The sequence below is a fragment of the Colobus angolensis genome, unplaced genomic scaffold (assembly GCF_000951035.1).
Source record: "Colobus angolensis palliatus isolate OR3802 unplaced genomic scaffold, Cang.pa_1.0 Scaffold214, whole genome shotgun sequence".
NCBI lineage: Eukaryota > Metazoa > Chordata > Mammalia > Primates > Cercopithecidae > Colobus > Colobus angolensis.
The window spans coordinates 2,938,395-2,954,327 of NW_012115311.1; positions in this window are offsets into that span (position 1 = coordinate 2,938,395).

Below are 15,933 nucleotides of genomic sequence, written 5' to 3' on the forward strand. Positions count from 1 at the left end.
AAAAAAAAAAAAAAAAAAAAAAAAAAAGTATCTGGCTTCCATGAGTCCTTCAAAACGTGGGGGCATCTTTAAAATATGGAAAGAATGTTTGAATTTTCTGGATAGTGAAGAAATGAATAATCGGCATTACAGAGATGGAATATATGTAAGCCATCTACTCTAGTGACTGGACTAAGAGGTGACCAATAGATATTTAAATGAAGAAATGGATGCTTAAATGAAGAAAAGAGGAATGAGCTTTGGCTTGGATCCTTATTAGTACTAAACATTTTCCGTGGGGCTGACAGCCTTCTCCAAACCCCTAGGTTATGTGACTGAAGTCCTGCTGACTACTATACCCCTTGCCAGCCCCTTTTCTCTGAATATGGACACTCCTCCTTTGATCGCTATGTCTGGTTAGGGACCTGTCCTAACTCCAACTATGCCCAACTGCAATGTTGCCTCCTGCCTGACTTTAAGCATTTCACTGCCTAAAGACCTCTGAGAAAGCCAAATCCCGCCTCCACCTTTCACCTTGCCCCCATGGGCTTCTGGCCACTCCACTCAGTGGCCAGCTCTATGACTCTACTTCTGAGTCAGAGCCTGTAGCATTTGATCCGACTTCTTTCCTTCTCCACTTGCCTGTTCTGTTGGAGTCCTGGTATGACTTGAAACCCAGCCCCTAGTAATTCTGATGGCAATAAGGTGCCTTAAAATTGAATTTCTGGGAACTTAATTATATTAACTGTGTGTGAAGTTAGTCACATCAGAATCACATATTTGTTGACTACTAGGTAACTGGGATTCAGTAGGTCTATGGTGGTGCTAGGGAATCTGTGTTTTTAAAAAGCCCCACAGGTAAACTCTGATGCACATCCCAACTAATTGTTTTAGAACTATGTCAGTTCTATGGACTAGGAATTACAGAAGTAAAGGAGGCGATTTAGACCAAGAAGTCAAGGACCTAGGTTTACAGATCAGCTAACCATTTGACCTTAAGCTTAATCATTTGAAGAAACCAGTGGTTTTCTGTGAAGTAAAAGCAATAGGATTGCTATCATTGAGGTCCCTTCCAATTTGGAAATTATCAGATACATGACAAAATGCCGAGCTTTTCAAATATATCAGGATTCTTGTGAAGGCAAGAGAAAACACAACTTTAAGGTCCAACAGAGATACATGTGAATTCTGATTTATCAGCTATGAAACCATGACCAAATTACAAATTCTGAGACAGTGTCCTTATTTGAAAAGTAAGGTCAATATTGGATGCCTCTTATGTTTCTTATAAAATTAAAAGCAACAAAAACCGGGTTAAAATTATATTTATTCCTTGGAGTTGATATGAGGATTAAATGAGTTAAGACATGTGAAACAGAATTGTGCACATACAAAAAATGTGTGTTATTTTATTATTATAAGACCCTGCATAATGTCTGACACATATTAAATACTCACAGGTATCACTTCCTTTCTTTTTGCCTACCGTCTGGATATTTAATCTGCCAGAATACTTTAAGCAGAAAGCTCCTAAACTCAACAAAGGTGTTAAATTGGTTTTAACTGGCTGAGTGATTTTGAACTCTTCTTTTATCTCTTCCAGTTTATTTAAATGACTTATTTCTTCTCCCTGTTGCGAGTCCTCTTGACTGTGACAGGGAGCACGATGAACCTCACGCCCCATTTAGTACCTAAAGCATATTCACTGAGTACTGTTCATCTGCTATGTCACAAGCTAGGTGCTGTCTGCTGTTTTCATGGGTAGGATAATCACGCTGTCTGTGGGAAATGGCAGTTGTGAAAGACTGATGAGTATAATATGTGGTGTGAATTCATATCAGCTGCTGCCAAATTAAGAGTGAAACCACAAAAACATTTCTCTAAGCACAAACATGTTACAGTCTCAACAATGGTGTTGGTAATTAACCCATGGAGAGTTACAAACGGCCAATGACTCATTGATTTGAGCAGATGCAATTACCTCTAGGAATGTGCTATGCTGATCCTCAGAGTGTATGAATGGATTTTCACAATCATTTCCTGGAAGGCTGACGACATGCTACTTCAGCAAAAATGAGACTAAACCTGGATACAGTTGACAGATGTTAAATGTAATCTTGACATTGGAAGTACATCTAGTCCAACATCCTCATTTTAGTTTAATTGAATTTAACTGTAAATACAGCAGGGAGGTGTGCATGTTTGTTACATGGGTACATTGAGAACTGGTGGGAATTGGGTTTCTAGTGTATCTATTACCTAAATAGCAAACTTTGTACATGATAGGTTATTTTTCAACCCTAATTCCCCTCCCAGTCTCCCTGCTTTTGGAATTCCCAGTGTCTATTTCTATCTTTATTTATGTTTACCTATTGTTTATCTTCCACTTATATGTGAAAAGGCAGTATTTGACTTTCTGTTTGAGTTAGTTCACTTAGGATAATGGCCTCCAGCTCCACCCATGTGGCTGCAAAGGACATGATTTCATTATTTTTTATGGCTGTGTAGTATTCCATGGTGTATATATATCACATTTTCTTTATCCAGTCAACTGCTGATGGTTCCATGACCAAGTAGTAGTTATCCAGTCAACTGTTGATGGTTCCAACTCAAGTTGGTTCCATGACTTTGCTATTGTGAATAGCGCTATGATGAACATGCAAGCGCAGGCAATATTCTCGCTTTAAAAAAGATGAGGAGACTGAGGTCCAGAGGAGCTGAGTCTAAATATTTGTATAAAGGTAGATAATCCAAACTATAGAGCTAGCTTTAACGGGACATCTAAAATTGGAGTATTTGGTGACTGGAACTTCTACATAGGTTTACAAACATTTTGTATGTGACAAAAAAAAAGTCGAAAATATCAGAATTTATTTAGGTTCAATGATCAGAATGCTTGAAAACAGGATGTCCCAGAAAATCTAAAGTATATTATCATGATTGCTAAAGACTATGAATGTCTTACACCTACTGAAAGCTGAGTGTTAAGAGAGTGGATTCTGGAATCAGACTGCTTGAGTCCAGTTAGTGATTCTGCCTCTTCCCAACTGTGTGTCTTTCAGCACATTGCTTTTTCTGTCTGTGCCTTAATGTCCACATTTGTATAATGGATAATAGTTGGTAGCTACCTTGAACAGTCAACATTAAATAAATTAATATAAAGCATTTAGAAGGGTGTCTATATATAATAAGCACCACAAAATACTAGATTTCTTATATTTTAAACCCTCACAGTGGTAATTAACTGAGACTCATTTTCAGTTTTAAAGCATTCAATAGCTACGCGCTGGTGGAAGAAACTTCAGGGAAGGAAACTACAGAAGCAGATCCTGGTGAGAGGGGGCTTTGCATTTAGTCCATAGTTTGGAAATAATTGTGGTCCTGTGGTGATCTTTATGATTTTATTCTTTTTATCTTTCATGGTTTTATTTTTATGTTTGGAAAATTCATTTCTAAGTCAACTTTACTTTGACCTGTTCTTAATAATCATCAAAATTTCTTATTAAGTTCATAATAAAGGTCTTCATTAAAACATATGCTAATTGAGAACAAGATTCTCATCTTTTGGTTTGAAGAATCTCTGTTCTCATGTGCCCAACTGCCTTGAGTCTGTTTCTCTCTCATGCACAGGCCCTGACCCCACCCAGCCAGTCTGAACGCCCCACTTTGCCCTTCCCATAGTCCACGTGCATTCTAACCATATCTTTTCTTCTGTAAGGAAACTATTATTTTAAGAATGTTAAGTAGATTTGCAATTATCTATTTGATAATGATCTAACAACATATGATCATATTAAGACCTTTACACCAAGCTCTGGGCTAGATTGTGGGACCCCCCTCTAACCCATCCCAATACCCACAAGGTATCATTCAAAAGAAAAAGAACATTACATCATAAAACTGGTGTAATGAAGTCCAATAAATTCTTATTTTTTTCCCCATGATGACTACTTTGGTGGTGTTTTGAAATATCCTGTAGAAAGATTCTACATAAAACTTTTGTCTTCTGGGAAACTCTTAGTTAAATTTCCCTTTATAGACCTAAAACCCCTTAACATTTACCAGACTGGCAATAAATGTTGCCTTCTTGTGGGAAATGTGAGATTAACAAATGGAGACTGTTGTCTACTGTACTGAAATAAATCATACAATGAATTTCTATGAAAAACAAATTTCTCTTTATTGTGAAAGAAAATGGATAATCTGGGGTTTCTGAAAGTTGTTAGGCCCTGAGCAAGGTTGACTTTGGAGAGATCAAGTCACGAAGCATGACCTCGACCTTTTGACCTTATTATTTGTCCCAGTTCAGACCAGATGGCACCTGAGACAGATTTCTTGACTAAGGTAAAAGACCCCTTGACCATTATTACATCCTTAATGTGGAATGTTAATATTCCCTTCCCAAAAGGAAACACTGCCTATGACCAATCAAATTGCTGTAACTATGCACTAACCTTGCATGGAAAATGTTGAAAACCTATTCCGTTTCCCCAGCTTTTGTCTATATTAACAGCCCTCAAGCGTCTCTTCAGTGCACTGACCCCATCTTTTCAGAGTATGTTTCCTTACCAGCAGTTTTCCTCAAACTTTGTGCTTGAATAAACTCAATATTTAATCATATTCCCTGAATCCTAATTTAAGGTTGACAAATTAGCGATTATGAAGGGGACCTTCCCAGTCATTTCACCAGCAGCCAGATCCTTGATAACAGCACAACTGATATATCTTCCACCTTCACCAGAGTTGACAGGAATCCCTGGTAAGGTGCCTCTTGGATTGGAATATTCTCAGCTTGGCTGAGGATTCAGACTTTATTCAAGCTGTACCTTCCTAACTCAGTGGGGTTGGAAATGAAGTTCTGTTGCAAGGTAGAAGATTCATTTGTTATTCTCTAGAGATTCTAATAGCAGATTTCTAGTTTTCACTTTCTGTGAAGTTAAGATTTGTCTTGAATTATTCCTTAGAGTTTTTACAATCCTTCTGGTCATTCAAAATTTTGGTATCGAGACCGTTTCCCTTTGAAAAGATGTGGTGAAAGAAAGTGAATCTTTGTGGTCTGTGGGGAAAGTTTATAGTCTTTAAAAAACTGGCCAGGTTCTGAAGCCTGGTTCGATCGACAAACCCAAACTTTATTTGTGAATGGCCACAAGTATAACAGGCTCTCTGTGAGGACAAAATAAGTCCCAAAGATAAGAGACACCATTCCTCACTGCCAGATGGTACCTTAGGTGGTTTAGTTCTCGTTGGAGCGTCAGAGTTAATCATTCATGATGAGTAATGGTCTCACACAAAACCCCTTAAGAAGAAAATAAAGGTAGCCTCACGTAATTCGGCTGGCACACATGAAGGATTGATCAACTAGCGGGGAAAGCGCCAAAGTTTCTTGGGATTACCGAGATGCTTAAGACGGAAGAAGTGACTCAAGGGTGACACCTTGAGGAGCCATCCCCACAAGCAGCACACGATTCAAAACACCTTTTCCAAGTATTTTGGTCATTCAGGAAGGAAAGCACTAAATTATGGGCAACTGTGCGTCTAAAATGAACTCTTCCTTCTTAATGAGGACCCACCATTAGAAACATAAGCTAGATTTGTGTTTAACACGTATAGTGCATTTTCATGCAAATATTTAGAAAATTGGTCACACATAACTCCTGAGGATCTCACATTACAATGGCCAAAATGCACTATGTTTAAAATGCCTAAATTAGTTAAATTGCATGCTCAACTAGAGAAAGCTGGCTCTGACATAGAACACAATTGTGAAAATTGTTTTCAATGGTATTTGGAAACTTCCAAAAGGGGTTCTGATAAAGTCCTTTCTCTTCAGGAAGGAAACAAAAGATTATCTAAAACAAGTTCTGTCTTTAAAAAGACCGCTAAAATTTCTCCTCCTCCTTTAGCTCCTTCTTCTCGTTATCCTTCATGGTCTGGACCTCCCTTACCCATTTCTACCTTCTCTTCCTCCTCCTCCTCTGACACCTGCTGTTTTGGCTCCATTTAGTGAACAGCCGGTGTCTGCTGAAGGATAACCTGCTTTGGTTTATTAACCATGGTCAAAGGTACAACACTAAAAGGAATAATTCAAGAATTCCCAACCTTCACAAGCACTATTAGTTTTGCCAGCTAATTTGAACTGAATATTCAGGCTCATGATCCTGGTTTTTCTGATTTATATTAATTCACATTGTTAGTATCAGAAAATAAAGCTAGAGATCGGATACCTAAGGAAAATTGGAGAAACTCCTTTGGAAACTTTCTGCAATTTTCAGAAACTAATTGTGAATATGCCCATGAGACTGCTAAATCTTTACTTGATGTTATTTAGTCTTTCAAAAAGAGTTAACTAGAATAAAACATAATGATGTCAAGAAAATCCCAATGAGTCAGTGATGTCATATTTTGAGAGATATAAAAAATATTTAAACAATATTCAGGATTATCTAAGTGAGTTGTGCTAATCATTAAAATGATAGTCTCACTTCCAATTTCATAATTGGGCTAGATGAGGAATTAGCATTAATAGAAATAAGACAATGCTCTAGTTGGGCTACTTCTCAAACTCACAATTTGTTTAATCTTGGCAATCAGTTGTCTTGCACCTTAACTAAAGAAAGAGGAAAGAGTCCAAACAAAAGGGTAGGGCTAATACGTTTCTGAGTTTACAGTTGAAGCAACTATGTATCCAGTCTGGGTCTCTAAAATGTCCCTATAAACCTCAAAATGAACCTAACTCTCTGCAATTATTGCAAAAAATCAGACTACTTTTTTCAAAAAAAATTGTAGATTTTCGCATCGATCAGGGATGTTGGCCTGAAATTTTCTTTTTTTGTTGTGTCTCTGCCAGATTTTGGTATCAGGGTGATGCTAGCCTCATCAAATGGGTTAGGGAGGAGTCTCTCATTCTATTGTTTGGAATAGCTTCAGAAGAAATGGTGCCAGCTCCTCTTTGTACCTCTGGTAGAATCGGCTGTGAATCTGTCTGATCCTGGACTTTCTTTGGTTGGTAGGCTCCTAATTACTGCCTCAATTTCAGAACTTGTTATTGGTCTATTCGGGAATTCAACTTCTTCCTGGTTTAGTCTTGGGAGGGTGTATGTGTCCAGGAATTTATCCACTTCTTCTGGATTCTCTAGTTTATTTGCATAGAGGTGTTTATAGTATTCCCTGATAGTAGTATCAGTGGTGATATCCCCCTTTTTTATTGTGTCTATTTGATTCTTCTCTCTTTTCTTCTTTTTTAGTGTGGCTAGTGATCTATTTTGTTAATCTTTTCAAAAACCAGCTCCTGGATTCGTTGATTTTTTGAAGGTTTTTTTTTTTGGTCTCTATCTCCAGCAGTTCTGCTCTGATCTTAGTATTTCTTTTCTGCTAGCTTTTGAATTTATTTGCTCTTGCTTCTGTAGAAGAACTCCAGACTTTATAAAGCATCTAAAAATATTTTTTATAAATGCTACATCAATACTTGACAATAAAAGCTAGACAGAAAATACAGTTTCCTATCCCTGTCTGAAATTCTTCTGAAGATCTGCCGATCACCTTTTTCCATGGAAGCTAAGGGAATGGTTCTTACTGGTTTAGTTTGTCTTCCTTGTGATCCACATGGCTGTGTCCTGTGATGTCAGATATGCTTTAGAATGTCTTCTTCCAAAACACAGATCTCTAAGTCTTTATTAGTGTATTTCTCTGCAATGTTTTGCTTTCCTCCAATGGTCCTGAAACATGAGGCTGTGATTCTGCTGCTGCAGCTTACTGAGATTTCAGGCTGAGCTTTCTAAGCCTTTATCTATATGTTCTCTCTGGCACCTCCCTCCCTCCCTGTTCTGCCCCTTTTCATCATGAGAAGAGAATTTTAAACTATTTTGTCAAGAAGAATAATTTTGGTTTGTACATGCACCAAGTAATTATGGACAAAGTTTTCATTGAGGCATTTTCAACAATAGTGGAAGTCTGGAACTTAAATGACCATCAATTGGGAATTCCTTAAATAGATTATGATACATCCATATGTAGAAAATGACACAGCCATGCAAAAGGCAGCTTTTCTGTACTGATATGGAAGGCACTTCAGTCTCTATTAAGAGAGAAAAGAAATGGAAGAGTTTTATCCAGTGTGACAACATTCCTGATAACATTTTACCCAGCTCCTGGATTCATTGATTTTTGAAGGATTTTTCACATCTCTAGCTCCTTCAGTTCTGCTCAGATCTTAGGTATTTCTTGTCTTTTGCTAGATTTTGAATTTGTTTGCTTTTGCTTCTCTAGTTCTTTCAATTGTGATGTTAGTGTGTCAATTTTAGATCTTCCCCTCTTTCTCCTGTGGGCATTTACTGCTATAAATTTCCCTCTAAACACTGCTTTAGCTGTGTCCCCGAGATTCTGGTACATTTGTGTCTTTGTTCTCATTGGTTTCAAATAACTTATTTATTTCTCCCTTAATTTCGTTATTTACTCACTAGTCATTCAGGAGCTGGTTGTTCAGTTTCCACGTAGTTGTGTGGTTTTGAGCGAGTTTCTTAATCCTGAGTTTTAATTTGATTGCACTGTGGTCTGAGAGACTGTTATGATTTCTGTTCTTTTGCATTTGCTGAGGAGTGTTTTACTTCCAATTATGTGGTCAGTTTTAGAATAAGTGTGATGTGATGCTGAGAAGAGTGTATATTCTGTTGATCTGGGGTAGAGAGTTCTGTAGCTGTCTATTAAGTCTGCTTGGTCCAGAGCTGAGTTCAAGTCCTGAACATCCTTTTTAATTTTCTATCTCATTGATCTAATACTGACAATGGGATGCTAAAGTCTCCCACTATTATTGTGTGGCAGTCTAAGTCTCTTTGTAGGTCTCTAACAACTCACTTTATGAATCTGGGTGCTCCTGTATTGGGTGCAAATCAAAACCACAATGAGATAACATCTCACGCCAGTTGGAATGGTAATCATTAGAAAGTCAGGAAACAACAGATACTGGAGAGGATGTGGAGAAATAGGAACGCTTTTACACTGTTGGTGGGAGTATAAATTAATTTAACCATTGTGAAAGTGTGGAGATTCCTTAAGGATCTAAAACCAGGAATACCATTTGACCCAGCAATCCCATTACTGGGTATATACCCAAATGATTATTAATCATTCTATAAAGACACATGGCACCCGTGTGTTTATTGCAGCACTAGTTGCAATAGCAAAGACTTGGAACCAACCCAAATGCCCATCATTGATAGACTGGGTAAAGAAATGTGGCACATATACACCATGAAATATTATGCAGCCATAAAAAAGGATGAGTTCATGTCCTTTGCAGGGATATGGATGAAGCTGCAAACCATCATTATCTGCAAACTAACACAGAAACAGAAAACCAAACACCTCATGTTCTCACTTAAATGGGAGTTGAACAATGAACACATGGACACAGGGAGGGGAACATCATACACTGGAGCCTTTTGGGGGATGGGGTCTAGGGGTGGGATTAGCATTAGGAGAAATACCTAATGTAGATGATGGCAGCAAACCACCATGGCACGTGTATACCTATGTAACAAACCTGCACATTCTGCACATGTATCCCAGAACTCAAAGTATAATAGTAATAAAAAAAGATTGTAGAAAATTAAGATGAAAGGAACAGCAACAAAGGAAAAAGAAAAAGAATAGGGATTCTCTGAGAAACTATTTCCTTCTTACTAACACTCGGAAAATAGAAATTGTTTTGAGGGGAGGACACATACACACGCTCTTGTTGATATATTATCTGTAATAAATCCCACCTTATTACTGGGTTCCATTCCTTAGAGTAAACAAACAATTCAAAAGACGGTTGTCACTAATACTCCTGTATCAGCACATAAGTCTCAGCCTGTGGCTTTTCAACTAGGTCCCCTACAAAGGGCTTAAACCAGGCTTATGTTTTCCACTTGGTTCCATCAGCCACCACCCATCTCACAGGGAGAGGGCTTTTTAGAACTATACAACATCTTATTTTCCCCAAAAGGGACATACATTTCAAACTAAAAGACAGAATATTTTAAAATATTATGTAAAGAAAATTTTAAAAACATTAGATACAGAAAATTTAAAACTTGACCCTTCTAATTTAGAAATTGCCCTTCACATTGCCAGGGAGGATACTGAATTTTTGAGTAACGAAGAATTACAGAAAGTGCTAAAAGCAGTGCTTGATCAATTATGGTCATTAGTGCTCCAGAGATATCAGAAAATTTATCTTGGCTGCCCCATTTAAATAGACCCATCAAAGCCTCTTCTGAACCTTAAGCCATATCCCCTAGACTGAGGCCTTGGAAGGAATAAGGCCTGTAATTCCACATTTCATAAAAAGACGCTTGATTATTTCCTATCTGAGTCCATGTAACACTAATTCTCTCCATGAGAAAGCCAGACTATAGTGGACGGAGGTTTGTACAGGATCTAAAAGCAGTAACAGTCATTCATTGACGTCCAGTAGTGCCAAAACCTCGTACGTCATCGACTGTAGTCCCAAATGACAGTGAATTCTTCACTGTGATGTATTTGTGTGATGCTTTCTTTAGCATTCCTGATTTTAAGGACAGCCAGTTCCACTTCACCTTTACTTCAGAAGACAGACAATATTCATGGATGGTTATGCTTCAGGGATACACAGAGTCCAACTCATTTCTAATATTAAAAGCAGATCTCTTGAATGATGACTTTTCTTAAAAAATCCACTTTAATATGTGGATTATTTACTTTTCTGTTCAAAAGATAAGCAAACCTCTATAAGAGATTCATTTGTTATAACAATTGCCTTTAAAAAACCCCCCACAAAATTTCAAAAGAAGAGCTTTAGTTTTGTCAAAAAAACAAGTGAAATATTTAGGTCACCTAACATGAAAGAAAGGCATTTTCATTAGTCTGGGTTAGAAAAGGGGATATTGGCCTTTCGTACCCTCAAAACTACCAAACAACTAAGAAGATTTCTGGGGCTGGTAGGGTATTGCAGAAATTAAATTCCAAACTTTTCTTTAAAATATCAGCCTTTATACACTCTTTTAAAACAAGACAAGCCAGACTCTCTGGAATGGACAGAGGAAGATCAGTTAACATTTGAAGCAATTAAAAGGGATCTTACAGATGTCCCGGCCTTAGGACACTCAAATTATAATGTTCTGTTTGCACTTTTTGTATATGCAATTAAGGACATGCACTAGGCATTCTGACCCTAAAACATGAGGGTCAAAATAGACCTATAGGATATTATAGTCAGCAATACAGTGGTTGGAGGACTACCTTACATAAGTGATAACACAGACCACCCTGCCAGTAAAAGAAACTGAAGAAATAATTATAGGATCACCCCTCATTGTCTTTGTTCCACATTTTTTGGAAACACTTCTAAATTTACACCATACTCGATATTATTCAGTTAGCAGCCTGGCCACTTCTGAAGTCCTACACTTCTATTTGTACCTCATATTACAGTCTCTAAGTGCCATAGTCTAAATCCTATTACTATTCTGCCTGAAATATATCATGCAAATTATGCTGTAGTGTCCTATGGTGCTGAAGAAATAGAAAGTGCTTATCTTCCAAAACCAACATCAGTTCTACAAGCAGGATTGATAGCATTAGAGGTTGTCAATTAGGTAAAAGGAATAACTGCTAATGATTCATACAGTCGATACGCCTTGGAGTAACTCATGACTTTGGAATGTTGTGTAAACAAACAGGATTCCCAACCTCTTCTGGTCAGTCCATTAAAAATGGACACTATCTTGCAATTATTAGAAGCCATATATTACCAAAATCACTAGCAATTATTAAAATCCCAATTCCAAATCAGATAAACCAGAAAACAAGAGACATTAGCTAGCTCATAAAGGTAGCAAAGAGGGCTGCTCTCAATATATCCAGACAAGAAAAGCAATCCATATTAACTTTTAAAGAAGTCCCTCAATCCAGAGCTCCAAAAATAGAATAGGAACATTAGAAAACAAAAGGAAAACATACTCCCCCATGGCTGAAATGTATTATGGGCCAAGTGACTTGCCTATAATTCTTATTACAGTGATCATTTTTAACATATGTACATGATTTAACTCACTGGAACCTTTTTACAGTGATTGCTTGGGTAAAACAGTATTATTGGAAACCTTCTCTGACTATGGCTTATAAGGCATGAAGTTGCTGCCATATCTGCCCAAAATATAATCCAGGAAAATCTATAGTGTTCTCAAGGACGTTTTCTTTTACCTGAAGTCCCCTTTGAAGTGTGGTCATTATTCAGCTATACCCGTTACAAGAATACAAATATGTTCTAAGTGATGGTTTGTACATTTTCTCATTGGGTAGAAGCATTTCTGTGCAGAAGAGCAATAGCCTTAAGTAAAATTCTCCTGGAAAAAAAATTACTGACTTAGGGAGCCCCTTTAGAACTTCACAGTAACAGAGATACTATTTTACCAGACACATTATCCAATCAATATGTAATATTTGTCAATTCTTTAACATTTCCATGGTGCAAATCACCCTCAGTCATCCAGGTTAGAAGAATGCACAAGCAGAATAATCTAAACTCAATTGGCGAACTTAATCAAGGCTTTTCAAATTCCTTGGCTAAAATTTCATTCATAGGTTTTGCTTAACCCAAGACCCATCCCTTTTAGTAGACATCGGTTTTCTCCAATTGAGATATAACAGGTAGACTTATGAAACTATCCCTGGGAAATTATGAATTCATAATGCTAAAGGATTATATTACATAATGGCCTTATGAAACAAGTAAAAAACATACAATCTGACAAGATTATTTTTATTGTGAATTCCCAAAAAACAAAACCTTGAACTCATGGTATTCAGCCAAAATATTTTTTCTACTGGAAGTGACATCTTCTAAAGAATTCCCTTCAATAGAAGTGCAAAGGTTTCTGTCAGGTACTTCTTACTAACCCTTTGCTACCAAGTTTGAAAGCATAGACTCATGGATCCACATTTCTCATTTAAAGAAGGTTGAGCCTCATGAATGGACTGGAAGGTGATCTTTGACTAATATTGATGCCAGGCTAAGAAAAAAAAAGATATGAGGTTGACAACGCTCCGAAGATGCCAGACCAGGCCTGTATCTAAATGAACACTTACACTTATTTACTATCAAGCATTATCCCTGCTTCAGAAATTTCATTATTATTTTTTGTGACATAGAAAGATGCCCATTCTAGTCTGTTGAGATAATTATTGTTTTAGTACTTAGCAGGGGTAGTTGAAATATAATTTTTTCTTCCTTGTGGTTACTCCTTTGTCTCGATGCAGGGAATGGCATGATAACACTTTGATTAAACTTTCCCAAATTGTTGCCACTGGAGGAAACTGAACTGTTGGATCTGCTGTATGACTCCTGGATCTATTTTTCCAGACACATTTAATGCCATTACAAAAAAAAAAATGCATTGCTGAAAAAAATTCCTACTCTGCCAACATCTCTTTTTCCGTTTTCTGTTTTGTGTTTTTTGTTGAGACGGAGTCTTGTTCTGTGGCCCAGGCTGGAGTGCGGTGGCATGAAATCTTGGCTCACTGCAACCTCCGCCTCCTGGGTTCAATCGATTCCCCTGCCTCAGCCTCCCAAGTAGCTGGGACTCCAGGTACCCACTACCACACTTGGTTGTTTTAAGTAGAGATGGTCTCAGTCTCCTGACCTCATGATCTGCGCGCCTTGGCTTCCCACAATGCTGGGATGACAGGTGTAAGCCACCACACCTGGCCCTAAACTCTCTCATTTCACATCATACAAGTGGGTTCTGGTAAATGCAAAAAATGAAATTTCTGATTTGATCTGATGCTCTCTACCCTTCCTGTTAATGAGGCCATTAATGAACATACCCCCAGAGGAATTACTTGTGTTCTCCCAGGTTATGTGTTTGTATGTGGCATTGGGACTGATTTGCTTACCCAATGTTGGGCACATCATTGCCTCAATAGTTGGTCAATAGAGGATATATGTTTATTAGGTCATTTTGTAACTCCCATATCCTTACATAGAAATACAGATGAACTCCCTTTCTCCCTCCATTCAGCGCTAACAGGACTATGTTAGCAGGATATGATGATATCTCAGAGCAAAGCATTTTGGGACTAATCCCAAATGCTAGAGTTTATATTAAAGATCTGAGTCCAAACCTATCAACCACCATCGGTCAGATAGCTGAAGACACTGCCAAAAGCACTGAAACGCAACAAAAACCTTTGGATTCCTTTGCCCAGATGGCACTAAATAACGGAATTGCCTCTATTTACTGGATGAAAAAGGAGGAGTCTGTGGAGGAGCACACAGCACTTACTGTACTTATATTAACACCTCTGGGGAAGTGGAGAGTCGATTAGAAAGAAAAACTTAAAAGTCTAAAAGGGTTACAAAAGACTTAAGAAAAACTGATTCTCTAAATGATTTGTTTAGTTGGTTACCCTTGGGGCTAAGTTCTGTATTTCATGCTGCTCTTCGAGTAGTTATTTACATAATCATAAGCACAATTGTCATTTTCCTAGTTATCAAATTTACTCGTGATTTGTATTTCAGCTTGCCTATGACCAATGACTAAAACTAGAATGATTGCTCAGAAAATTTTATTTAGTTGAAAATATGGTCATGTGACCTGAACCAGACCAAGTTACTTTCCTCCTGTTGCCTTATAAGTCCACCTTATACATTTCCATCCTACAAATTCAACATTTCCCTCCTCCACTGGACATGACTTTATAGGAAGGAGCCTTCCTAGGGATGCAAGATTTAACCACGTCTCTAACAAAATGATTTTTCTGCAATGTTTCTTCAAAAGATCTTGAAGAAAAGGGGGAAATATGAAGGAAAGTGGATTGTCTAATTGGGGCTTCTAAAAGTTGTTAGGGCCTAGGTGAGGTTGACTTTGAAGACCAAGTAGTGGAGCATGACCGCTTAGTTACTGACCTTTTGTTACAGGTTAACTTCTTTCCTCATTTTCTTGTTTCTGTCTCAGACCAGATTGTACCTAGGATAAAAGACTTCTTGACTGAGATAAAAGAGCCCTTGACTATTACATCCTTAATGCGGAAAGTTAAATACACCTTTCCCAAAAAAAGGAACACTGCTTATAAGCAATCATATTGCTGTTACTATGCACTAACTTTGAATGGAAAATATTTAAATCCTGTTGTCTTAAATCCCCTCTTCTTATAAAAACATTGAGTCATATCAATTAGAACTCTAATGACCTCACTTTAACTTAATCACCTTTTTGAAAATTATATCTCCAGATGCAGTCACATTCTAAGGTACTGAGATTCTGGGCTTCAGCATGTGAATTTTGGGCAGGCAGTCCATTGCTGACATTCCTGCTCAGAAATTGTCCCTAAAAAAGAGAAGCTGTGGCCAGTCATGGTAGCTCATGGCTGTAATCCTAGCACTTTGGGAGACCAAGGTGGATGGATCACTTGAGGTCAGAAGTTCAAGACCAGCCTGGCCAACATAGTGAAACCCCATCTTTACTAAAAAAAAAAAAAAAAAAAAAAAATTAGCTTCCATAGCACATGCCTCTAGTCCCAGCTTCTTGGGAGGCTAAGACAGGAAAATCACTTGAACCTAGGAGGCAGAGGTTTCAGTGAGGGGAGATCATGCCACTGCACTAGAGAGAGAAGGGCTACAAACAGGGCTGAATGTCTCTACCCAGCAGAAGAGGCCCAACATTGAGCTCAGTGGACTCTTTGTTGGGTTGTTACATTGGGTGAGGCCTGCTAAATGAGGTGGAATTTGCCTGAAAATCCCCAATCTCACTCCATACTTCTCAAAAGGAGCTCAGGGATTTGGTGCAATGATAGATTATATTTTTGTGTGAATTGCTCTCCATACTTATCCCAGGGCCTTGAGCACTGGAGGGTGTGTCTATAAGTGCAATAGGCAAAATGGTACCTAATAAGCCATTCTATCATCTTGGGACTCTGAGGACAATATAAAGCTAT